The sequence below is a fragment of the Sorex fumeus genome, unplaced genomic scaffold (assembly GCF_029834395.1).
Source record: "Sorex fumeus unplaced genomic scaffold, SorFum_2.1 ptg000169l, whole genome shotgun sequence".
In the NCBI taxonomy this organism is placed as follows: domain Eukaryota; kingdom Metazoa; phylum Chordata; class Mammalia; order Eulipotyphla; family Soricidae; genus Sorex; species Sorex fumeus.
Genome location: NW_026606226.1, coordinates 1,935,731 through 1,962,555, shown reverse-complemented (window position 1 = coordinate 1,962,555; position 26,825 = coordinate 1,935,731). Strand labels below are relative to the sequence as shown.

General features: G+C 52.6%; 1 protein-coding gene across 2 annotated transcripts in view; it reads right to left on the bottom strand.

Annotated features, from left to right (window-relative positions):
* SIK3 (SIK family kinase 3) overlaps positions 1-10,250 on the bottom strand; it is a 187,072-nt gene extending 176,822 nt beyond the window's left edge. Inside the window, exon 1 of one of the 2 annotated variants that reach the window (XM_056107700.1) lies at positions 10,095-10,250. The gene's annotated coding sequence lies outside the window, so the exon portion shown is untranslated. The remainder of the gene's footprint in view (positions 1-10,094) is intronic. The other variant, XM_056107701.1, reaches the window with a different exon arrangement.
* Between the last annotated feature and the right edge of the window lie 16,575 nt (positions 10,251-26,825).

The following is a 26,825-nucleotide window of genomic DNA, read 5'->3' as shown; positions in this document are numbered from 1 at the left end:
ATGTAACTTTGCCACCGTTTATCCAGCAGTTTTGTACCAGGTGATTTTTCTTTTCTCGAGAGCCCTTCCAAGGGCCAGAGACGGTACAGCAGGTAGGGCGTTGGTCTTGCACACAAAGCCAACCCAGGTTAAAGAAGTAGGAGTCAGGGTCGATCCCTGGCACCCAGGATGTTCCCCTGAGCACCAACAGAAGTGGTCCCTGAGCTTGGAGCCAGGAGCAAGCCCTGAGCACTGAGGGGTGTGGCACAAAAACAAAACAGTAATAACCAAAAACCCTCTCAGACGACATCATCCAAAAACCGGCTTGGTGCCAGAGACCATATGAGGATCAAGACACTAGACTTGCATGCAGTCCACCCACGAGAGCCCCACGAGAGCCCCCCCTCCAAAAAAATAAATAGCTCAGGAAGTAGACCTCTTCTCTCAGTAGAGAACCAAAACTAGCCTCCTGCACACCACTGGGAGGGGCGAGGTCCAAAATAACTCCCCCCCCAAAAAAAAAAGAAAAAAAGCACTCCTGAGATCATATAATGAATACTTATAGCATTAGTCAAAGGTTCAGGAGAAGGTGCTAGAACTTTCATCCCCTGGAGAGCAGTCATCACCCAGAGGGCAGCTGCAGGGAGGCGCCCCCGGACAGCAGGCAGAGCTGTCCGCCCGCAGCCAAGCCCGAGAAGGAGGAGCCCGACAAGGGTCTCTCCTGCCCCTGCCTGTGCATAACCAGCTCTCCTTCCTGGGGGCGGGGGGGGGGGGGGGGCGCATGTTACACCAGAGATCACACCTGCGGCTCTCACCTGCAAAGAACACGCTCCACCCCTGTGAGCCAGACCCCAGGCCACTGCGTGGACTTGCAAGTGGCAGAAGCTCTTATGTGAGTGGTGCACCGGCCTGACTGCCGATACACCTGGGAATGAGCCGGGTGCGGCGACGCCACAACTCCAGACAGAGGCGGAGAAGAGGACAGTGAGTAGGGGCTTGCCTTGCAGTGGCCGACACGGGCTCGGTCCCCTGCCCCCCACAGGGTCCCTGAGCACAGAGCCAGGTGTAAGCCCCGAGCACTGCCAGGTATGGCCTAACACCACTCCCGACATGTAAGGAAACCAGACCTGCCAATCTGGCTTACGGGCACTGCGGTCTGGGCTTCGTTCCTTCCCTTTCAACGCCCTGAGTCATCGGCAAGGGCCTTTTCGGACACCTCAGGCATGTCAAGGGGGCAACCAAGATGAGAAGGAGATGAAAGGCCCAGCAGTGGACCCTGAGCACTCCCGGAAGGAGGTCAGGGTGATGAGAGGGACCCGGAGCCGAGGAGAGTCTAGGGTGGGGACTGTCTATGGTGAACACCTCCGCGGCGGGTGTCAGTGGTGAGAAGCACTTGGCCTCTATCTAGCAAGCACGGTGCTCCTCCAGCAGAAGGTCAAGCAAGGGTCAAGGGGCCAGCAATACCTGGCATGACCGGAGGGTTGGGGAGGCACTAACAAGGGCAGGAGACTCCCATTCAAATGCCCCTTCCCACCTACAGGACTCCGGGGAAATGGAGGGGGGAGGGGGGTGGAGAGCAAGTCCGGAGCGGAGCGGCTTCAACTCCTTGAACATACCGTCAAATCTGACATTCTGTGCGGCCCATCTCCCCAGGACTCTGGAAAGGCTGAGAATCTCTCGAAGCCGTCTCTGTGACTTCTAAATCATGAGTATTTACGGGCTGATCGTGTTCTTAACGGATGCGCCAAAGTATGCCACACAGCGTAACATTGTACCTTGGGAGGATGGGAGTGATGCTACGGCGGGCGGGCATTTGCCTTGCACACAGCCAACCCAAGTTCAACCCCCTGCACCCTTAGACAGTCCCTGTATTTGCCCGCCAGCAGTGGCGTGAGTGACCCTCGAGTGCAGAGCCAGGAGTAAGCCCCAAGCACCGCAGGATGTGGTTAAAAAAAAAATTTTTTTAAGCCACACTGAGGCCAAGGAGCTAGGCCGGGGACTAAGGTTCTGGCCTGGCGGCTGCCTACCAGGTTCAACCCCTGGTTCCCCTATGGATTCTCAGTAGACATTAGCACCAGATATTAGCACTGCAGGGTGTGGTGCAACAAAAATAAATAAATAAAGATTGTTTTGAACTTTACTCCTGGCTGTGAGGGAGAGTGTGCACCAGAGCAGCCGTGCTGGGTTGCGCGGGCACCAACCCTGGGCTGGCCACCCACAAAGCCTGCTCCGCCATACAAGCTCCCCAGCCTCACAGAGCAGGCTTCAGCACCGGCCCCGCCATGCTCTGCTGTCCAGCCCAGCTTAGCCCCATGAAGCCGCCGGCCCTGGACGCTGTGCCCCGACGGATATGTTGGATCCGGTCAGTCCCTCACTCTCTGATCTCCTCCTTCCCACCCGCCCTCCCCTTCCCTTAGCCCCAGGCAGCCCCAAGCAGCCCCAGGCATCTCGACCTTGAGTGTAATCTTGGGATAACCAAGCTCACTTCTCTCCCTAAGACCTCTGTGCTGGCCACTCCCACTGCACAAAGGCCAGCTCCCAAGGCTCCCAAGCTCCCAAGCAGGCTGGCCTCACCAGGCTGGCCTCCTCCCCAGGCTGGCTTCCTCACCAGATTGGCCTCCTCACCAGGCTGGCCTCCTCCCCAGGCTGGCCTCCTCATCAGGCTGGCCTCCTCTCCAGACTGACCTCCTCCCCACACTGACCTCCCCACCAGGCTGACTCCTCCCCAGACTCACCTCCCCACCAGGCTGGCTTCCTTAGTGTTATGTAAGAGGCTGGCTAAGTTCTTACCACCTTGGAAAAGCAGTTCCTGACAAGGCTCCCAAGCAACACCCTCCCCAGATGCTCTCCACAGTCCATCCAGCGGATTTGGAGTTCTCCCCTCGGGGAGCTACTTACTAGAAAGTCACCTCCAGGCCAGGGCCTTGGTGCCTCCGGGACAGGACCTCCCCGCATCACCAGGAACAACCCCCACAGAAGCAGCCTCTGAGCACTGCCAGGTGTGGCTCGAAAACAAACACAAGACGCAAAACAAAACAAACGCAACCCTTTTGTAAAAGGAAATAAAATCAAGACCAGCAAGAGCATCTGGCCTCTGAGTTCCTGGGTGCCCGTGAGGGCTCAGAACAGACTCTGCCACAGAAGTTCACACTGGATTCCCGTGTGCCGACTGAAGGAGCGTGCGATGGGGGCGCGGCTGAGGGGTGGCCGAGGGGCTGCCACGGCCCCTGTGGTGCTCCCTTCGCCGCCACGCCCTGGGACGCCTTAGCCAGCTTGATGTTTGGAAAATGAAACAGCACTCCTGGCACGGGAGTGACTCGTCTGGGGCACCTCTGGCTCGGGCCAGATGTCTGACTTTCTAGGGAGCTGGCACCAAAGGCAGAGAGTTCCATAAAACAAACAGCTTTGATGTTGAAAGCGGATTCCTGGCTATTGTGACTCCGGAAAGACTAGTCCAAGTCAGTGTCAGCTCTACACCAGGTTTCGACACAGTCGGTAACCCCGAGGGATGGCCGGATGGGAAGACCAGGCAGCGCCAGAGAGCCAAGGGGTGGCACCGTCCCCAAACGGAACGAGTGGCGGCAATCTTGCCTTCGCCCTGCCTTCTTGACAGAATCCTGTCTTTCTCCTTATCGATGAATCTCGTTCTCGCACGCAGATCCACACAGGCATTGCTCGTCTACTCATAAAAGAAATCTTTCCTGGGGCCAGAGATAACGCAACAGGCTGGCACACATGCTCTGCATGCAGGAGGCGTGGGTTCATCCCCAGGTACCGCAGGGCACCTGAGGACCCAGTCAACTGCAGCCCCAAGCACCGCCCAAGCTGACCCCAAAGACCAGAAACCAGACGTAGACTCTTCCTTAGGGATTAAAACAATGCTATTATGCTGAAAGTAGACTACAGACCAAACATGATTGCCACTCAAATCCACTTTTGCAAACCACAGCATCCAAAAGGAGAGAGAGAACAAAAGGGAATGCCCTGCCACAGAGGCAGGGTGGGATGGGGGGATGGGGGGTGGGAGGGATACTGGGAATAGTGGTGGTGGAGAATGGGCACTGGTGGAGGGATGGGTACTCGATCATTGTATAACTGAAACCCATGCACAAAAATTTGTAAGTCTACAATTGTACCCCATGGTGTTTCACTAATAAAAATTAAAATATAAATAAATAAATAATCAAACAATGCTATTAGTCTGGGGCTGGAGCGATAGCACGCGGCTGACATGGCCAACCTGAGTTTGATTCCTCCGCCCCTCTCAGAGAGCCCAGCGAGTTACTGAGCGTATCTCGCCCACACAGCAAAGCCTGGCAAGCTCCCCGTGATGTATTCAATATGCCAAAAACAGTAACAACAAGTCTCACAATTTGTTGTGAGACGTTACTGGTGCCCACTCGAGCAAAATCGATGAACAACGGGAGGACAGTGCTCCAGTGCTATTAGTCCACTTTGAGTTGCTAACCTCATTAAAATACGTTTGCCCAGGTGTGCAATCGTTAGTCAATATCTAGATGGGGTCACAGAGTATAAATGTCTTCTCTGTGCAACATCTAAGGTTAAGAATCCACGGGGCCAGAGGGATAGCACTGCGGGTAGGGCGCTTGCCTTCTGCCCAGCTGACCCGGGTTCTATCCTCGGCATCCCATAGGGTGCCCCCGAGCACCGGCAGGAGTGATCCCTGAGTGTAGAGTCAGGAGTAACCCCTGAGCATTGCTGGGTGTGGCCCAAAAGCAAACAAAGAATCCCAAACTTGGCCATCTGAGTAAGTCACTCTGTGGCCAAGTGCGGGAAAATCCCTAATAAGGCTGTAAGAATTCCCCAACAAATTTATGTGAATGCTTGGAGAAAAGACTGGGTCCAAGCACACTGTCCAACCTCCAGGAGGACAAAGTGGCACAAAATACACAGAAAATCGGAGGGAGCACACAGCAAAAGCCAACGTTAATTTTCATTAGGCACGCCTCATCACGGTAAAAACAAAATTTGAAGGCCGGAGAGAGTTCAGAGGGTAGGAGATTGCCTTGCAAGCGGCCAATCCAAGGTTGATCCCTGGCACCCATAAAATCCCCAAAGCCTGAGGAATGATCCCTGGGCAGAGAGCCAGGACAAAAACCCTACGCACAGCCAGAGGTGGCCACAAAACAAAACAAAACCCCAAAAATTTGAATGAAAAATTATGTTTTAAAATATCGGTCTTTGGACTGGAGCAACAGCACAGCAGGTAGAGCATCTGCCTTGCACACGGCCAACCCCGGTTCGATTCCCAGCATCCCATAGGGTCCCCTGAGCACCGCCAGGAGTAATTCCTGAGTGAAGAGCCAGGAGTAACCCAAAAAGCAAATAAATAAATAAATAAAATGCCAGTCGGGATTTTCCAGGAGATAGTGCAGTGGGTAGGGCATGTACCTTGCACGCAGCCAGCTGGATTTGAGCCCTGGCACCAGATATGTCCCCTGGGCATTGCCAGAAGTGTTCCCTGAGTGCAGAGTAATCCCTGAACACCATCAGATATGGTCCAGAAAAATAATATATATATATAAAATCTATATATAAAATAAAAAATAAAAATATAAAATATAAATATCTACAATGTAATATAAAATCCTGAGGTTTAGAGAGATACTCCAGGGGTTGCAGTGCTCACCTCACTCGCAACTGGCCCCAGCTCTGTCCCCAGCACCACACACGGTCCTTGAGCACTGTCAGGAGAGACCCCTGAGCATAGGGCCCGGAGTAAGCCTCGAGCACCGCCAAATGGGACCCCACAATAAATTGATAAAAGCGCAGATTTGGGGGCCCGAGAGATACTTAAATGGGTTGGAGCACAAGCTTTGCTCCCAGGTTAGAGCCCCAGCAAGAAGTGATCCCTGAGCACCACTGGGTATGGCCCCAAATTCAAAATAAATAATGGGGGGGGGAGGCTGTGCTTAAGCTTAACTCCTGGTTCTGCACTCGGGGATCACTCCTGGTGGGACTCAGGCTTGGAGTTCCAGGGACTGAATCAGCATGCAAGGTAAACACCTTACCTACTGTCCAGACTCTCAGTAAGTATTTTTTTTAAACAAAAATGCCAATTTCTGGGGCTGGAGTGATAGTACAATGGGGGACCATAATCCCTCAAGCCCACCAGGCGTGATCCCTGAGCACAAAGCCAGGAGCAGGCGTATGGCCCAAATACCAAAATATTAAAATAAGGTAAAATGCCAATTTCATGAGATTAGCCAATAGTCCATGAGAGTTTGACGCAAATATTTTAAATATTTTAGGCCAAATAGGTGCCTCGGTGGCAGAGCACTTGCCTTGTATATGTGAGGCCCTGGGTTCAATCCCTGGCACTGCACCCCCCCCCCCAAAATAAAAAAAAGAAGAAAAGAAAAACCCTATATTAATTTTGGCACCTGAAATAATAGCAAAGTATTTTTATTTTAATCCTGAAAGCATATTATCAGGATGACACCTGATGAAAAATGAGTGGCTTATGCATTCATGAACTGTTCTAAACGGATGAAAAGCCCCCGCAAAAGGGGGGGGCAAGGGATGGGGGGGTAGAATTATGTCTTCCTCATCTTTGGTACCACTGATGATGAGGCTAATGGGAATACCTGTTTCACCGCCACTAGGGCCAGGCACTCATCAGAGGGCTTTACATATATCTCATTTAATCGTCAGAGCACCCAAGCTGGTGAGGCAAGAACTGCTGCCAGCTCCTCCTCTGGATGTGGAAATCCAAGCACGAGGGCCTGAACGCCTTACCCAAGAGCACCGGGCGATGCAGCAGTAGGGCATCCAAACACCAGCAGCAGCCTCCAAAGGTCACGCTCTCACCACAAACCAGCAACAGGCAAGTGGTATATCTTTGCACGACACTTTAAAAAGGCATCTGACCGACGGTTTCTATAGTGGTGCAGACTTTAAGATCGCGCTCGCTCGCACAAAATAGATCTCTCTGGTCCCACCCAAGCTCTGAAGGTATATAATTAGGCCTGGAGAGCAGAAAATTGGTGAGCAGAAAACTCCTCTTTTTAATCTACTTTTTTGTGGGGGATGGGGGCGGTCACACCCAGCAATGCACAGGGGTTACTCCTGACTCGGCACTCAGGACTTACTCCTGGCAGTGTTCGGGGGACCCTATTGGATGCTGGGAATCGAACCCAGGTCGCCCACGTGCAAGGCAAATGCCCTCCCCGCTGTGCTATTCTCCAGCCCCTATTTATTTTTGTTTTAAAGCGCTTTCAGAGTGTCCTGCTGAAAGAACAGAGTCAAAGAATGTCAGGGGAAGGCTTCTCTGGAGGAAAGCAAAGCGGGGAGCCCAGAGTGCCCAAGAAAGGGCCGCCAACCAGAGCGCCCCAGGCGAGGGCTCCCTCCGGCTCACTGCAGCCGGGCCAGTGCTCCGTGACTCTCGCGAGCACTGCTGAGAGAGGCCCCTGAGCATAGGGGTCAGCAACCAACAAGGATGTCCTTCCTTCAGCCCAGTCCACGCTGGGTCCCACACTCAGAGGGGTGGGAGTTACCAGACCCTGGGGAAGGGCCAACGTCCCTACACAGGGACAGGGAGGGTTCCAGGAGCGCAGCCGAGAACAAGGCTAACCTGAGCCTCTTCGTCCTCGGAGTGGGGAATGTGTGCAAGAGAAGATGATCCTAGGTATGTTCTCCCACGTTCAGAAAACGCCTATTAACTAACCTCCTCGTGGCCAATGCAAAGAGCACCCTAATTATCAGAATCTAATTGGTGGAGTTTTAGGAAAAGCTGAAGCCTCCTACAGAGAGAAGAGAGAGAGGTTCGTTTTTAAAATTGATCGCATACCTCTAAAAGCAGCAGAAGGGGGGGGCTGGAGCAATAGCACAGCAGGTAGGGCGTCTGCCTTGCACGCGGCCGACCCGGGTTCGATACCCAGCATCCCATATGGTCCCCTGAGCACCGCCAGGGGTAACTCCTGAGTAGAGAGCCAGGAGTAACCCCTGTGCCTTGCCGGGTGTGACTCAAAAAACAAAAAATAAAAAAAAATTAAATTAAAAAAAATAAAAGCAGCAGAAGTGAAAAAAAAAAGAGGCTGAGAAGAGATGGGAGGAGGGGAAGGGGTCCCTCTCTCTGGACCCAAGGAACAGCAGCTTCTGCACCTCCCAGCACCTGGGCACCTGCCTCGCTCACCATTATGTAACCCAACCACAGCCCCAAGAGGCCAGCGGACCGGACGTCAAAGGCGGTGAGGCACATCTGAGCTGTGGCCATCAGCTGAGAGAAGCAGGGAGCAGGCCAAAATGCGCTCCTGGCCCACGCGGGGGCCCAAGGCAGCTCCTGGGCGCTGACCTCCCCTTGTGGCGTCAGAGTTATTAAGGCAGCAAAAGGTAGGGCGCTCTTCCGTGGAACCAGCAACCTGCACCCTGCTGCACAAACGGAAAGGAATGCTGGTGTGGTCCCCGCACACATGCAACTCATTGTCCGGGCCATTTTGGTCCCATTCAAAGTTCGGGATATCTCCATACATAGGAATTGCATAACTGTGCACCACAAATGATCAAAGATAAAAACCAACGTAAACAGTGACACCCGCTCATGAGCCAGTGTTTTAAAAGGCTGCAGTCTCAAGGATACCGAGGCCTCAGAGAAACACACACACACACATACGCGCACACACACACACAACACACAACGCATGCAGAGGGAAATTAGAAAGCGGGCAGCCCAGCCATAATTAGGCACTGGCTTTGCTGACTACCGAGGAAAGAAATGTCTCTTTCATATAGAAAGCCAAGAATCAACTGTTTGCAATTACATTCGCCATTGTAAATTGCAGTGCAATTGAGAAAAATCATTCAGCCCTGCCTGTCACGGATTTATCAATATTTTGGCAGAGCTTAAGGGCTGGAAGATGCAAAATTCTTTCTGTCGGAGAGATGCCATCAACCAGACAACCCACGGCGGCGTGCCCCGAGCCCAGACCCCGAGAGGTCTGAGCCGGTTTGGGGGGGTGGGGGGGAAAGCAGCCCTGGAGAGCAAAGGGGGTGGCGCAGAAGGGGAGGTGGGCTCCGAAGGAAATACCACTAGGAGGGGCAGCCTAAGTCAGCACGCAACTTCAGCTGTTCGCCAACACAACTTGGGGCTTGGCGAGCCTCCCTCCGCAGAAGTGCCGGCGCTGCAGCCGGCGGCGCGGAGAAGCCCCCGCAGGGTGCAAGCGGGGTCCCGGCGCCCCTCGGGCTGCTGCGAGGGGACCACCCGGACCGACAGTCAAGCCCGGGGCTTGGACATCCCATTCGGCCTCCCGCCACCTCGGACCCCAACGGCCAGAAAGGCCGGAGGGGGCTTCCCGGGGGAAGTGAAACTGACCAATCAATTTTCCGACCACCGCCGGCCCCCAGGCCTCCCGAAGGCCCCCCGGCGGGACCGAGCGGGCAGAGCGGGAGCTTCGGGGGGCAGGGGGGCGGCGGCAGGGCGAGCGGCAGCGGGGGCCGGGAGTGACCGGCCGCGGGGCTGCCCGCGCGGCGCGGGGGGACACGCGATCCGCGGCCGGGAGCGGAATGAATGACCACATTGAGAGCCGGGCTCGGGCGCGACGCGGCCAAGGCAGATAGCTGGAGCACAAACGGCCTTTGTGGGCCGGCGGGGATCAGCCCGATTGCCCCGGTGGCCGCTGGCAGTGCCCAGCCGGCTCCCCGGGGCCGAGACGCCCGGGCCCGCGCCCCCCAGCCCGCGCTCCCCCGGGGGCCCCGGCACGTCGGGGTGCCCGGGACTCCCGAAGTGACCTTGGCCGGCGGCGCTCGGCGAGCCGGCGCGCGGGTCCCCGGGGGAGCGTCCGTCCTCCCCGCCGCGGGCCGGCGGCGCGGCGCTGACCAGCCCCCGCGGTGCGGTGCGGTGCGGCGCGGTGCGGTGCGGACCCCGCGCTCCCGCGGGCTCGGCTGACCCCCGGGGTCCCGGGGCCGAGCGGCGCGCTGCCCCGTCCGTGCTGCCCCCACGCCGGGACCCGCTCGGTCGGGCGCCGGCGGCAGTGACCGCTGCCCGCGGACAGGCGCCCCCCCCGCCCCGGGGCGCCCCCGGCGGGGTCCCCGCGCGGGGTCCCGCGGGCCCGGCCCCCACCCCCGACGGCCGGACGGCCCGCGGGCCGCGCGCCCACCTTGGCCTTGGTGACGAGGTGCGTGGCCCGCTTGACCACGGCGAAGTTGCCCTTGCCGATGGTGCGGTCGATCTCGTAGTAGCCGATGCGGGCGGGCAGCGGGCCGCGGGGCGCGGGCGCCGGGGGGGCGCGGCGGGCCGGCCGCGGGCGCGCCGGGCGCGGGGGCCGCGGCCGCGGGGCCCGGCGCGGGCGGGGGGCAGCAGGCGGCCCGCGGCGCCCGCGCCCCCCGCCCCGGCGCCCCCCGCCCCGCCGGCTCCGCTCGCCGCCGCCGCCGCCGCCATCTTGTTGTGCAGTGAAACCTCCGGGGCCGCGGGGAGCCGGCGGGGACGGGCGGGGGCGGGGCGCCGACGTCACGCGGGGGCGGGGCCTCCGCGCCGCCGGCCCGGCGCCATGGCAACGGCGCGTCACGTGCCGACGCGCGTCAGCGCCCGGCGCCATGGCAACCGTGACCTCAGCGGCCGGCTCGACCTTCCCGCGTGGGCCCCGCGCGCGGGGCGCCGGCTCCCGGGCGCGCCCCTCGGGCCGGCTTCCTGGGCGCCCCCGGCCCCGGGTGGGCGAACGGGCGGGACCCCCGGCACACGCGCACTGGGTCCTCGTGGGCGCCGGGCAGCGGGCGCCCCGACCGCCCCAGAAACGCCTCCTCCGCACCCAGAACGTGCCCCGGCGGGAGCAGCTCGGGCTGGGCCCGCTGTCACCGGGCCGGGGGCGGCCAGGCAGGGCCACGCGAGCCAGACCCCTGCTGGGCAAGGCCCACCCGCCCCGTAGCCTTCAAACGAGCCGCCCCCCGAATCCAGGGGACGGGGACGCGAGGGACTGGCGGGGAGCGCGGCCCGACGGGCATTCCGGCCGCCGGGTGGGTGAGCGAGGACCAGAAGTACGTCACTTTCCTTCCTCCCACCCCATCAGTTCTCTAGCCTGGTGACTGTGAAGTGCCCGCCTCCTCTCTCTGTCACTTGTGTAACCCTGATGAAGTAGTGCTACGCTTCGTGCCGTGAGTCACCACCCGCTGCATGACAAGCCGGCTGTCCAAAAAAAAAGTAAATAATAAGATTTTTCTCTTTTTTCATCCATCTTCCCTAGTGGCTTTTCAAGGACGTTAAAGGTGATCACTTCTGTAATTCCAGGAAGCGTTCTCAGCGCCCTTTTCTTCCCTCTGCTAACTGCAGAGTGTGGGGGGTGGTCTCCACCGGTTCCCGCTAGCTCCCCTTCGCCCTCCCCATGTTGAAGTAGGTCGAACTGCTTTTTGTGCGCTTGGGGAGAGGTCAGCAGTTGGGCGGTTAATAGCAGAGTGGTCTTTGGCAGGCGGAGGGGAGAAAGAAAGACGGCATTTCTGTATTAGAGTGCAGTTCTTGGACCTGGAGGCCTGGGTTCCAGCCCCAGCACCTCCAGGAGTCATCTCCGAGCACTGAACTCGGGGTTCAGTGAGTACCACTGGGTATGATGCAAAAACCCAACAATAAAAAAATGAGGGGTCAGATGGGTATTTGATCATTGTATAATTGAAACCTGTGTCGGCCGTGTGGGCTGGAGCGACAGCACAGCGGTAGGGCGTTTGCCTTGCACGCAGCCAACATGGCCGACCCGAGTTCGATTCCTCCGCCCCTCTCGGAGAGCCCGGCAAGCTACGGAGAGTATCTCGCCCGCCTGGCAGAGCCTGGCAAGCTCCCCGTGACGTATTCGATATGCCAGACACAGTAACAACGAAGTCTCCAATGGAGACGTTACTGGGTCCGCTTGAGCAATAATTGAAACCCAAGCACAAAAATTTGTAAGTCTACATCTGTATCTCATGGTGTCTCACTAATAAAAATTTTTTAAAAAATGAGGGGTCAAAGATAGTACGGTGGGTAGGTGGACCCGTGACACCCAATATAGTCCCCCTGACACACACCAGGAATGTTCCCCGAGTGCAGAGCTAAGATTAAGCCCCCAGTACAGTCAGGTTCCTTGAGTCCAGTCCCATCCAAAGTGTGTGTGTGTGTCTGTCTGTCTGTCTGTGTGTCTGTTTGTCTGTGTGTCTGTTTGTGCGTATGTGTGTGTGTGTGTGTAGCAGGACTATAAAATGCCGCTGAATTACACGTCATGCGGCTGGAGCCACAGTAATACAGGTAAGGTTCTTGCCTCCCAGGCAGTTGACCTGGGTTCGGTCCCTGGCACCCCATATGGTCCCTTGAGCCCTTCCAGGAGTGTTTCCTGAGCACTGGAGTCTGTCCTATGCACCTCTGGGTGTGGCCCCAAAAACAAAATCAAAGAAAAGTCCATATCACTCCCTGAAGACACACCACCCAAATCTGGGCCTGGGAGCCAGGTGAGAAGAGACTCGTGCTTGCTGGTCAGCTTGACAGGCCCTCAGACGCCCCACCTGACTCTGAGTAATGGCAGGGAAAAGGACAGAGGGGTCCATCCACAGGAGTCTTGCATCAATTCCCGGTGGTGGTTCCAAACTCCCAACACAATTAACACTGGCTGGCTCCTCCGCGAGCGAGTCAGGGTGACGTGGACCCGGGCTCCTTGCAACGCCTGAGCTCTCATCGCGGTCCAACTCTTTCAAATCCTGGCGAGCGTGTGGGCATGGCTGACCTCTCGCTCCACTCTGTGACCCAGGATCACCTCCCTCCAGCAGGAGTGAGTCATAAACTTGGGTCCCTTTTCAACCATCTCATCGGGCCGGGACTGGAAAGATGAAAGCAACCGAGTCGGCTAGTATGGCAAGAAAACAAAAGCCCAGGACAGGAGGATGATGGTCCCCTCCTGCTCCCCTCCTGCTCAGATCCCAGGCTCTGCCTGGCACTGCCAGGGGTCACTCCTGAGCACAGAGCCAGGATGAGTTCCCTGAGCATTTGTTTTGGGGCCACACCGGGCTGTGTTCTGGGCTTCCTCCTGGCAGGGCTCAGGGGACCATATGGGGAATTGGGGATCGAACCCAGGCCAGCCACATGCAAGGCGAGCACCTTCCCCACTGTACTATCTCTCGCCCCTGTCCCACCACAGCCCATGAAATCTTTCACCCTGAAATTCTGAACACAGAAACCTCTGTCACCAAAAGGGTTTCCTAGTTTCTCCTCTACTCTCGGAGACCAACCTCTGCCTTGCTTGGCAGGGTGTCCCCGCACTGCCCTGGGGAGCAATTAGAAAACACAGCGGGCCCATTGCCAAGGGCAAGTCGCAGGTGTGTCCCATCCCTGATAATGACAGCCCCAGCCTGCTGGGTGTTCTTGCAGGCTGCTCCCTGCACCGCTGGAGTGAGGGCAGTCCTGGAGACACCCACACAGGCTTTGCTCGAGAGCCCCTGAAGGGTCGTCTTCGCTGAGAAGGACATAGGAAAGGAAGAGGAGGGGCCGGAGCAATAGTACAGCGGGGAGGACCTTTGCCTTGATCCAATCCCTAGCACCCAATATGGTCCCCCAGCACCACCAGAAAAGGAAGGGGGTGATCAAACACCACCAAGAGAAAAGGGAAATGGTTGGAATGTGTGCATTGATTTGGAAATCATTTGAGGGGACCCAGTCCTGGTGCTGAGGGGTACGGGAGTGAGGGAACACGCAGTACTGGGGATTGAACCCAGGACTCGGGCATGCAAAACCTGTAGCTAGCCTCTGAGTGCTCGCCCCAGTTCCTGGAGGCATTAAATAAGGATTGATTGAGCACCAAGGAGGTAGATTTCGGGGGAGAGGGAGTGAGGGACAGCCCTAGTTGCAGGATGCTCTACTAAATGGACCAAAGTGAACCCTAAATTCTCTACAATCTGGGGCTGGGCCAGTAGAGCATTTGCCTTGCACGCAGCCGACCCGGTTTCAAGTCCCAGCATCCCATATGGTCCCCTGAGCGCCGCCAGGAGTAATTCCTGAGTGCATGAGCCAGGGGTAACCTCTGTGCATCGCCAGGTATGATCCTAAAAGCAAAAAAAATAAAAAATAAATAAATTCTCAACAATCTTCTTGGAGTGCTTAATCCCACAAGTACTGCCAGGAGAGACCCCTGGAGCACCCCCAGGTGTAACCCCCTCAAAAAAAAAAAAAGGAGGTGGAATAGAGGGTAAGAGAGAACTGGCTGATACCATTCCACTAGGAAGTGCCTATACCAGACAGCCCTGGAGACTGAGATCTGGCCCCCAGGGACAATCAGGGGCCTTAACCAGATCAAGGGCCCAGGATCAAAATAGGAACTAATCCAAAATGTCAATTCTCAAAAGAGAAAACAACTCAGGTTAGAGCCTGGGAAGAAAGGACCGGGGAGTTGGCTCAGAGGATTGGAGCATGTATTTTGCAGACAGGAGCCCCACAAGATCCCCCCTCCCCCAGCACCTCCAGGATCACGACCCCTAAAACACTGTACCAGAAGTGGCCAGTCCACAAGCATCACCTGGGGTAGCTCCCAAACAAGACAAAACAAACATCCATGTGGGGCTGGGGAGACAGTATACGGTGTGTGTGTGTAGGGGGGGTGGGGAGGGACATGACACTCTTGTTCCTGGCACAAGGCCGTCCCAGGTCTTATTCCCAGCACCCCATAAGGTCCCCCGGGTGCAGAGACAGAACCAACACCTAAGCACGCACCCCTCCAAAAAATCCAAGGACTACAAAACTGAGCCAAACTTCATGCACTTTTTCTGACCCTAAAAGCTACAAATAGCTGCAATCGTGTTTGGAGAGCATTTCTCTAGAAAACAAGCAAAAGGTTGATTGCAAGACGCAAAGGAGCCATCTTTCTAAGTGAGGTATCTTGTTTCTAGAATCTGAAGTGGGCAAACGAAGACATCCCATCCCAGGCTGGAGCAATAGCACAGCGGGTAGGGCATTTGCCTTGCATGTAGCTGACCCGAGTTCAATTCCTCGCATCCTATATGGTTCTCTGAGCACCGCCAGGAGTGATTCCTGAGTGCAAAGCCGAGAGTAACCCCTGAGCATCACCAGGTGTGACCCAAAAAGCAAAAAAATAATCAATTTTTAAAAAAGACATCCCATCCCTCGCACACTTACAGAGAGGACACAGGCCCTCTGAGAATCTTAGGTCTGCCCAGGAGTGAAGGAAGGAGCAGGAAGGGTACCAACAACAGCAATGGGGAGAAAACTACAGCCTGCATTCGCAACTCCACACCTTGAAGACAGCCCAGCCCTCACTTCCCAGCCGCCCAGCAGAGCAGGAGCGTGCTGTGGAGACGAAAGCGCCTTTCAGAAACTGCGCAGAAAGGCAGCACCACCATCCAAAAACAACAACGAGGTCCTTTCGCCAGCTGTCAGTTCTGCCACCAGACCAACCTGGCTCTCATTGGCACAGTGCCCACATGCCCTGCTTCCCTGGGAAGCCCAGACCACCCCCGCCAGCTGCATTTTCAGCTGTGTGGTCCTCCCTCTCCTCCCTCCCTCCCTCCCAGATCAAGCTAGTCAGGTCCAAATGTTTCCCTCTGGGACCCAGATTCAGGTCTGGGCCACCAAAGGAAATGCATCTTCTGCTACTGATGCATCTTGCATCTTCTCTTTTGGGGGGGAAATAGAGGATGCAGTGATAGGACGAAACATGCCTGGTGGTGCTCAGGGATCATTCCTGGCTTTGTGCTTAGGTGTTAAGCCCTGGTGGTACTTGCGGGAACCTTATGTCCAATCCCCTTATGTGATGCCAGGGATCCAAGTAGGAATAGCACATGCGTGGCATACCTTAACCCCTCCCTGTAAGATCTCTGTGGCCTCTTTTATTTTTCAAGGGGAATGGGTGTCTCAAATATCTGGGAAGGGGCTTATGAGAAGTCAAGGAGCTTTCAGTCAAAGATGTCCTGCTCAGTTTGTGTAAATTTCTCCTTTTTCATGAAACTATTCAAGTTATCACGCAAAACATAACCCCCCCCCAAACTACTCTGCAGATGTACAAGGGCCAGATAGAAGCATTTTGAGATTCTTACTTAAATAATAGTTATCTTTTAAATCACCTGACATCCTTAAAATCATTTGAATCTGATTTTTAAAAGTTTTCTGGATTTTTTCAATATGACAGTATTATCATATGGGAATCAGTATTTTCCTCAGGTAAATCAATATTTTCCTCAGGTAACTAGACTTTGGATTTTATAAGAAAAATCAATAAGGTAATACTTATAGTACAGGAAAATAATTCATCCAGATTACTTTGGGGGGCCCGGCAAGCTACCGAGAGTATCTCTCCCGCACGGCAAAGCCTGGCAAGCTACCTGTGATGTATTTGATATGCCAAACACAGTAACAACAAGTCTCACAATGGAGACCTTACTGGGCCCGCTCGAGCAAATCGATGAACAACGGGAGGACAGTGCTACAGTGCTACTTTGGGGGGGGGGGGTGAAGATTGGGCCACACCTAGTGATGCTCAGGGCTTTCTTCTAGCTCTGAGCTCAGGAATCACTCTTAATGGTGCTCAGGGATTGAACCCAGGTCAGACATGTACAAGATAAATGTCCTACCTGCTGTACTTTCATCCAGGCCCCTATTACTGTTTTTCTTTTTTTACGACAAAGCTTATGTTCCTTAAAGTGAGGGACATTTTATTTCGTGATATTAATTCCCTAATTCAATTTTCTTACAATTAGCCTCTTTCTCCTAAATGAGGAGAATGGGACTCAATCCATAGGAATTAAGAGTTTGGATATAGTTGCGTCTTCTTCCCACTCTTGGGTATATGTAGGTCTGAATCTAAAGTTCCAGGAATTTGTGGTATTTCACAGAACATAAAGGCTTGCTTCAGTGTTCTACTTTCTTCTTTTTCTTCTTTTCCTTTTGGGTCACACCTGACTCTGCACTTGGAATTACTCCTGGTAGTGCTCAGGGACCATATGGGATGCGGGGGATTGAACCCGGATCGGCCCCATGCAAGGCAATCGCCCTGCCCGCTGTGCTATCCCTCCAGTCCCTGATGTTCTACTTTCATCTCCTCATCATTCCCACCTCTGCTCTGACTCAGGAGCCTCAAGAGTCCCCCTCCGGATTTAAGTCCTCACCTTCAAACACGCTGGAAGTTTCTGGAAGATGGGATAGACACGATTTTACAGAATCTTCCTGCCATCTAGATGGGGTTTGCTTAGGCTTCCAACCAGCCCTTCCAACTGTGGCCTCGGAGCATGGTACACTCCTGAAATGATTTTTGCAGAGCTGAAGAAAACTACCTTGTGTTTCTTTCCTGCCAATTTCCTCCCTTTAAAGAAGCCTCTTCCTCCTCAAGGCCCAAAGGAAATCTCTTGCTTGTCTACAGAGACACCTGCTGGTCAAAGTTCTGAACCACATGATGAGGGACTGTGCTTCCATCCTCTCCTTGATGCGTTCGGGGATCACTGGTGGCAGACTTGGGGAGCCATATGACATGCCAAGGATTGAGCCGGGGTCCACCACGTGCAAGTAAGGAGCCCTACCCGCTGTGCTATTGAACTCTCATAGTTTAAACTCCTGGCAAGTGTGGAGGGTAACTCCTTTTAAAATTTGAGCACAAGGGACAGGAGCGATAGCACAGCGGGTAGGGCATTTGCCTTGCACGCGGCCGACCCGGGTTCGATCCCCGGCATCCCATATGGTCCCCTGAGCACTGCCAGGAGTAATTCCTGAGTGCAAAGCCAGGAGTAACCCCTGAGCATTGCTGGATGTGACCCCAAAAAGGAAAAAAATAAAATAAAATTTGAGCTCAAAATTGATTTATTAATTAAAATTTGAGATGACTGTGCAAGCTTTGCATGTCTGCGTCTAATCCCTGGCACTACAAAAATCAATTAATAAATAAGTTAGAATTTATTTACAAAAATAAATTAATAAATAAGTTAGAATTTATTTACAAAAATAAATTAATAAATAAGTTAGGAGTTACCTCAAAGTGCTGGAGCTTATGATTTAAATGCAAGAGTCCAGGACTCTAATCTTTTATTTTTTTTTGCTTTTTGGGTCATACCCAGCAATTCACAGGGGTTACTACTGGCTCTGCACTCAGGAATTACTCCTGGCAGTGCTTGGGGGACCCTATGGGATGCTGCGAATCGAACCCGGGTCGGCCACGTGCAAGGCAAATGCCCTACCTGCTGTGCTATCGCTCCAGCCCCAGGACTCTAATCTTGAAACCACACATAACCCTCCACCAGCACTGCCAAGATTGAGCACTGAGCATAGAGCCAGGAGCGAGTCCTGAGTACTCCTGGGCATGACCCACAGGTCAAATAAATAAACTGACCTACTAACCCAGACTGCCTCTATGACTGAGTGATCTTAAGAAAATGAGTGTGCTTTTCTATCCTCAGTTCTTCTTCCACTGAAAAATGGGTATGATAACAGCATCTCCCTCATGGGAGTGTTGGGAGAACTGAATAAATTACCACATATTAAGTACTCACAATAGCGCTACCTGGCACATAATTAGTGCTTTGTAAGTGACTACTTTTTTTTTTTTGGGGTCACACTTGGCAATGCTCAGTGGTTATGCCTGGCTCCACATTCAGGAATTATTCCTAAAAATAATTAGGAGTTCCTGCACTCAGGAATTAATTCTGGCAGTGCTCAGAGGACCAAATGGGATCCCAAGGATTGAACTGGGTCAGCTGCATGCCAGGCAATTGTGTTACCCACTAGTCCTATCGTTTTGGCCCCTTTAGATGACTGCTAAACTGACTATTTATTGGGTCAGGGAGCAAGCTCAGAGGGGTGGGACATATGCCTGGGATGTACAGCCCCAGCACGACATCAACCCCTGACAAGAATACACACAGCTCTGGTGTTCCCAAAAAGGTGTCGGGTGAACCTGGTGGCCCCTGGCACTGCTCGCTCCAGAGCACTGGAGGGCCAGAGCCTTGCTGAGTTTGGCCTATAAAAATTCTGATTCCAGGGCTGGAGCAATAGTACAGCGGGTAGGGCGGTTGCCTTGCACGCGGCCAACCCGGGTTCGATCCCCAGCATCCCATATGGTCCCCTGAGCACTACCAGGAGTAATTCCTGAGTGCAGAGCCAGGAATAACCCCTGAGCATTGCCGGGTGTGATCCAAAAAGTAAAAAAAAAAAAAAATTTGATTCCAGCTGAAGAAACAATGCAGGGGTGGAGGCATTTGCCTTGCACACACTGGATGCCGGTTCAGTACCTAGCACCATGTGCTCTCTGAGTCTCACTAGGTGGGGGTTCCCTGAGCACAGAGCTAGGAACAAGCACTGAGCACTGCAGAGTGTGGTTCAAACTCCAACCCCCACAAATACTGTTGTTGTTCATCTATTTTTGCTTGCTTTTTTTTCTTTTATGCCAAACACAGTAACAACAAGTTTCAAAATGGAGGGGAGGACAGCATTTGACAGTTTTTCTTTTATTTTTGGGGGTATCACACCCGGCATTTGCACGCAGTAATTACCCCTGGCGGTGCTCTGGGGACTATATGGGATGTTGGGAATCGAACCCAGGTTGGCCACGTGCAAGGCAATCGCCCTACCCGCTGTGCTATCGCTCCGGCCCCTATTCTTGCTTTCTTTAGAGGGGTTTTGGAGTCATTCCTGGTGGTGCCAGGAGGCTGCTTGTATCTCTGTGCTCAGGAACCATGAAGCGCTGGGCCCAAACCTTAGAATCCTATGTGCCAGGACCACACCCGGCCCTATGAGCAGTCGCTTTGGCCTGCTACTGCATCTTTAACAGTTTAGCTTATTATATACATAGGACTCTGTCTAATTAGACTGCAATCTCCAAACAGACAGGAAGCATCTCTGTTGAACACACTGCTCTCCAGCCACCACTTAATGCTATGTCTGGGACAACAACACAACCGATTATTAAACAATAAAAAAGACAGGTTGTGGGAGAAATTGTACAGCAGGAAAAGAATTTGCCTTGAATACAGCTGATCTGTGGGGTTCAGTCCCCACACACTTTATGGTCCCTTGGACCTATGAGGAGGGGTCTCTGAGCTCAGAGCCAGGAGCAAGCCCTGAGCACAGCTGGGTGGGTAGCCCCCAAGCCAAAATAAGCAAGTAAGTAAATAAATACATAAATAATAGGCTACAATGAAAGTCAGACACAGGGGCCATAGCGATAGTACAGCGGGTAGGGCATTTGCCTTGCAAAAGACCATATGGGATGCCGGATTCAATTCCTGGCATTCCATATGGTTCCCCTGAGCACCACCAGGAGTGATTCTTGAGTGCAGAGCCAGGAGTAAGCCCCGAAGATCACTGGGTGTGATCCCAAAACAAAAACAAAAACAAACAAACAAAAAAGGAAGTCAGACACAAAGGCGTATATTTTAGGATCTGTTAGTAAAAATGCCCAGAATACAGGCTAGAGCTATACAACAACGGCAGGACACTTGCCTTGTGCCCTGCCCAGGTTTGATTTCCAGTATCACTTACGGTCCCCTGAGCACTGCCAGGGCTGATTCCTGAGTGCAGAGCCAGGAGTTACCCCAGAGCATCACCGGATCTGGCCCAAAAACAAAATAAAAATTAAAATGTCTAGAATAGGCAAAACCATCAAAAGACCAGTGATTGGGTGGGGTTGGGAGACAGGGAAGAATGTTCTGTGAGTATTGGTGATGCTCCAGATTTTCTCTCCAGGTAAGAGAAATATCTGAAATGTACTTGCAGTCTGGGAACTTACCCTAAATAGGTGAATTTTATGAGCTGTTAATTATATGTCCAAAAAGGTGGTAAGATCGTATACTTAAAAACTCATTAGAGGGGCTGGAGCAATAGCACAGGGGGTCGGGCGTTTGCCTTGCACGCAGCCGACCCGGGTTTGATTCCCAGCATCCTGCATGGTCCCCTGTGCACCGCCAGAAGTAATTCCTGAGTGCATGAGACATCACCCCTGTGCATCGCCAGTGTGACCCTCCGCCCCCCAAAAAATTTTAAAACTCATCAGAGGCAGCTGGAGGGATTAGCACAGCATGTAGGACATTTGTCCTGCAGGGTGGTCCTGACCAGTACGGAAACCCAAGACGTGCAGGGAGCATCACAGCGCCAGAGAGCCAGAGAGCGCCCCCTGGCGAGCACGTGGGCCAGCGACCCCGGAGCGACACCAGAACCAACAAAAAGATGGGAAAAGGAAAAAAAAATTTTTTTTTCTTTTTTGGGTCACACCAGCGACACTCAGGGGATACTCCTGGTTCTGCACTCAGGAATTACTCCTGGCAGTGCTTGGGGGACCCTAAGGGATGCCGGGGATTGAGCTCGGGATGGGAAAAGAAATTTAAGAAAAAAAGAAAAGATCTCGGGGAAGTAATCTTTCACACAAGGAAGAGAGGCAGAACTGCTTCCTATTTTCATCCGTCTGTTTCACTGACCACGCGCACTGGGAGATACAACCCCAGTGGCAAAGATTTAAATAGAACCCCCAGCTGATCCCAGAGTCCCCGGGCTGTCACAGCCTGGCCCTGGAGTCTCCGAAGAATCCCTCCTGGTTATAAAAAGCTCTCCTGGTTCCCAGGCAGCAGAAATGTCTATTTCTTATCTGTCCCTTGTTGATGTGACCTCCCGGGTTGTCAACTGCAGTCTCATTTTGAAGGCAGTCTCAGGGGCTGAATTATTTCCAGCGACGCTGTGTTTACTTATATCAGTCTGAGTTCTGAGTTGAAGAAAGAACTAGAATGAACTTCAGCTCTATCTCCCACCCCTGGTAGAGCCAAACAAAAGCTCCCTGGGTCTCCCTAGGAGAATGGTCTGCCTGCTTCCCCGTTTCTATTAGGAAATTTCCATTTCCATAGAGGGTGGAAGAACTTTGTTTGCTTTTGTTTTATGGGGACGCTGTGTGCACCCTGTAGTGCTCAGGGGACCCATACCATGCTGGGCATTGTTTTTAGTTTGCTTTTTTCTGTTTTGTTTTATTTTGTTTTTATTTTTTTTCAGTTTTAACTTTTTATTGGGTAAATTATTTTAAAGGTAATAACAGCAGTGTCAAAACTACTGTAATATCTTTCCACAGTCACATCTGACAGACCCACATAAACCTCATTTTCCTTTGAGCTCATGAGTAATATTTAAAGCCATACAATATTATATAAAATGCCCATTTCCAATAGTTTCTTCAAACTATTAAGCAATTAAATGTGGAAGGAAGGAGGGTCAAGTTATACTTGAAGGGGTTTCAGGTAATCTGTGATGTTTTACTGTTATCAAAAAAAAAAAAAAACTAAAGCTACTAAGAAAGAGAAGAGCTATTCCAGGTAGCTTTTGCTTATTCCAAGTCTTCACCATTAGATCCCCAAGAATTACGTTGGTTTTGTATTTTGCCACACCCAGCAGTGCTCAGGCTGACTCCTGGGTCTGCGCTCAAGGACCATCACTCTTGGTGGGGCTCAGAAGACCAGACATGGAGCCAGGATTGAACCCAGAGCAGCTGAGTGGCAGGCAAGCTCCCTACCTGAAGTACTGCTGTGCTGACCCCATGGTCCGGGGATTGTTTATCTCCCTGGAGAAGAAAAAAGATTTTTTAAAGAGTGGAAAAAGAAGCAAAGAACTGAAACAAAACAAAAGCAGACAGACTACCCAATTTCGAGTTATAAAACCTAACAGTTATGGATGGAGAGATAGTGCAGGGGTTAATAAGGCACTTGTCTTGCAGGCAGTGAACCCTGGTTTGATCCACGGCACCCCCATTTTGTCCCCCAAGCACCAGGGTGACTCCTGACCACACCCCTGGACACCACTGGGTGCAGCCCCAAAACCAAAATAAATGATAAGGAATGACTAGAGAAATAGTATAGCTGGCCATGCTCTTGCCTTGCATGTGACTCACCTGGGTTCAATCCCCGCCATCCCAGATGGTCCCCCGATTCCTGCTGACAGAGCCAGGAGAAAGCCCTGAGCATCACAGGACGCAGCCTAATCTCCCCTTTCAAAAAAGTAAGAGAATGGGGCCAGAGAAATAGTACAGTGGGTAAAGCACTTGCCTTGCACGCAGCTGACCTGAGTTCAATCCTGGACATCCCATTTAAGTCTCCCAAGCACTGCCAGAAAAAATTCCTGAGTTCAGAGCCAGGAGTAACCCCTGAGTATCGCTGGACGTGAACATTAAAAAAAAAAATATGAATATATGGTTCAAGTGGTAGAAAACATAAGTTGCATGTGTGAAGCCCTGGGTTTCATCCCTGACACCACATGAGTCCACAAATACCCCAATTTCTGTAGGGCCTGACCACTCATGAAAGGGACCCCCACTTTTTTTTCCCTTTTTTAACTTGTACTTGATTTCAAGTTGTGAATGATAATATACTCTCATATGAGGAACTTTTTTGGCATAGGGCCTAATGAATTAAAAAAAAAAAACAGTTTCTAGGGGCTGGAGTGATAGTACAGCAGGTAGGGCGTTTCCCTTGCACGTGGCCGACCCAGGTTCGATTATGGTCCCCTGAGTGCCTCCAGGAGTAATTCCTGAGTGAAGAGCCAGGAGTAACCCCTGTGCATCGCTGGGTGTGACCCCCCCCAAAAAAAACCAGAGTAAACACCCAGCTACTAATTCTCCACCCCCTCACTGCAGACAGCAGTTCCCAGAGCCCGTTAATCACTGAATCACGAAGTGCTGGGTCATCAGCTTCCGGGCAGGTACATCTTGCCCTTTGCCTATATGCAGAGCAATCCTTGCTTCTGATTTTTGTGAGAAAAAAAAAATGTGGGGCCAGAGCGACAGAGCGACGGTGTAGCGGATAGGGCGTTTGCCTCGCACGCAGCCGACCTGGGTTCAATCCCCAGCATCCCATATGGTCCCCCCAGCACGACCAGGAGTAATTCCTGAGTGCAGAGCCAGAAGTAACCCCTGAGCACTGCTGGGTGTGACCCAAAAAGAAAAAAAAATGTCTTATCTGTTTTCATCCTTGCCCTCAGGGACCTGGAAGCAGACAGAGAAGATTATTCCAAGTCCCTTAAGTCTCCTGAGACAAATCAGAGCTGGTGGCGGCAGGGGAGGCAATGGGCCTAGATGGTCCTGAGTCTCCTGCTTCAGAGCCCCAGCGAAGGGGGTTGCCAGTGTTGCTGAGGGAACCTGCAGCTGTAAATCTCCAGTGGTAGGCTGGTTGCCATAGGCAACACTCTGCCGTCCCCAAAAACAAGAGACAGGTGTTCTCCTGCATCTTTAACACATCGGGGATGAAGCTCTGGGGACAGGGAGAAAAACTGATTGTTACTAATTCTAAATTAGTTTCAGAGATTGAATTGGACACAGAATCCTTTCGGGAGGGGGGGAGGGTTCTTAAGGTAAAAGGAGTTTCCAGTCTCCTGAGCTGGGGGAGAGACATTACCCAGCAATCTCATGACCTGATGGCTAGCCACAGAAATCACCAAAGGAAACTTAATGATGGTTAAAATGTAAAGGGCTGGGGCTGGAGCAATAGCACAGCGGGTAGGGCGTTTGCCTTGCACGCGGCCAACCCGGGTTCGATTCCCAGCATCCCAGATGGTCCCCTGAGCACTGCCAGGGGTGATTCCTGAGCGCAGAGCCAGGAGGATCCCCTGTGCATAGCCAGGTGTGACCCAAAAAGAAAAAAAAAATGAAAGGGCTATAGGATGGGCAGAGGGAGAGCAAAGCACTTGATGCCAAGTCTAATATGGATCAAAGACTCAGTCATATTGTGGATTGTGGTATCTCAATAAAAATGGTAAAAATAAAGACCGTAGAGATAAAAAGATTGTATAGCAGCTAAAGCACTTGCCTGGCACATGGCCAACTCATGGTCCATATAGTCCCCAGAGCCCACCAGGAGTAACACCTGAGCATCACTGGGGATGGCCCCCAAATACAACAACTAATAAAGACTCCAGTAAGCAAAGAATTATAATCTACTGTAAGAACCCTGTTGCACTAGCTTTTAGTATGTGGAGAACAATTCTGTACAGGCTAACCCTGTGATAAATAATGTACATCTCCCATTCCAGAATGTTAGATCATTCTCAATGAGTTCTTACCCAATGTGCCTATTAAAAAAAATGTTTCTCCAAGGCTGGCACAGTGGGTAGGGCATTTGCCTTGCACACAGCCGACCCGGGTTCGATTCCCAGCATCCCATATGGTCCCCAGAGCACTGCCAGGAGTGATTCCTTAGTGCAGAGCCAGGAGTAACCTCTGTGCATCGCTGGGTGTGACCCCAAAAAGCAAAAAATAAATAAATAAGATAAATAAATAAATAAACAATGTTTCTGGGGTCACAGAGATAGGGCACTTGCCTTGCACACAACCAATCCCGGTTCAAGATCACCAGCATCCCAAATAGTCTCCCAAGCCCTGCCAAGGCTGATCCCCAAGCACAAAGCCAAGAGTAAGTCCTGAGCACTGCTGAATGTAACTCAAAACCAAACAAAAACTGACCTGAGAGATGGTCCAGGGATTAAGGGGCTTGCATTCTATGTGGCAGACCCTGGTTCAAATTTGTCACCAAACAGGGTCCCAGGAGCATCTCTAGGGGTCACTCCTGAGCACGAAGCTAGGAATAGACCTAGACAAGGCGAGGTGTAGCCCAAACTGCACCCCCAAAAAATAAAGTTGTGGGATGGAGCCTAAGACATAGAACAGGAAAAAAAGTATTATATGCAGAGACCCCAGTTTGATCCCCAGCCCGAAGTACCACCAGGAGTGACCCTTTAACACAGAGCCAGGAGTAAACCCTGAGCATCACCAGCTGTGACCCACCCCTCCCCCCTGCCATACCCCCACCCAAAAAAGATGCATTTCCGAGAGCCAGAGAATAACTTAGTGAGTTGAGCGCAGCCTTCCTGGATTTGATCCTGGCCACCACATGATTTCCCTGCACAGACCTGGGAGTCCTCCCTAAGAATTGCAGTATGTGACCAACCCCCCCCCCCACTAAACAAAACCCCAAACCACCTAGATGCATTTCCGCCAGGAAGCACCCCACCTAGTGCTAATATTTACTGACATGCAGGACACAATATAGGATTCCCATAAGGATGTGGGCGAGCTTCTGTTTTCTCAGACACACCTTGTGGTACTCAGGGGCGGCTCCCAGCTTGATGGTTGGGGGTCACTCCGAGTGATGCTGGGGGAACTATGCGATGCCAGGAACTAAATCAGGGCCTATTACAAGTAAGGTGAGTGTCTTCCTCCCATTCTCTGTCTTCAGGTCCCCCTTTCGCCCGTATTCAAACTGGGTTGTGTTTGTGTAGATGAAGGGACTTTATTATTTATTTTCATAGTGAAATGGAGAAATGTTATTAAGAGGCAGAGGAAAGAAAAGATGCACCAGATTGCTGCTCCAGAAAGACACAAGGACCTCAGGAAGTAGAAAGAACGAATGACAAAGCTTTTGTTTTGTTTTATAAAATGAAATCATGGGTGGGGCAGGAAGTGAAGAAATAGTACAGCAGTTAAGGCACTTGCCTGGCACTCAGCTGACCCAGGTTTGATCCCCACAACACATATGATCCGCCAAGCCCCACCAGCAGTGATCACTAAGCACAAAGTCAGGAGCAAGCACTGAGCATGGCTGGGTGAGGCTCACGGCCCCCTCCCTGCCTTGAAAAACACACACATTAAATGAGATCATGGGACTGGAGAGAAAACACAGAGGTCAAGGAGCTTGCCTTGGGGATGGAGCAATAGTACAGCGGGTAGGGCGTTTGCCTTGCATGTGGCTGACCAGGGTTCTATCCCCAATATCCCATATGCTCCCCCCCAAGTACCGCCAAGAGTGATTCCTGGGTGCAGAGCCAGGAGTAATCCCTGAGCATCGCTGGGTATGACCCGAAAAGGAAAAAAAAAAGGTGCTTGCCTTGCACGAGGCCAACCTGGCCACATGACACCACATACAATCCT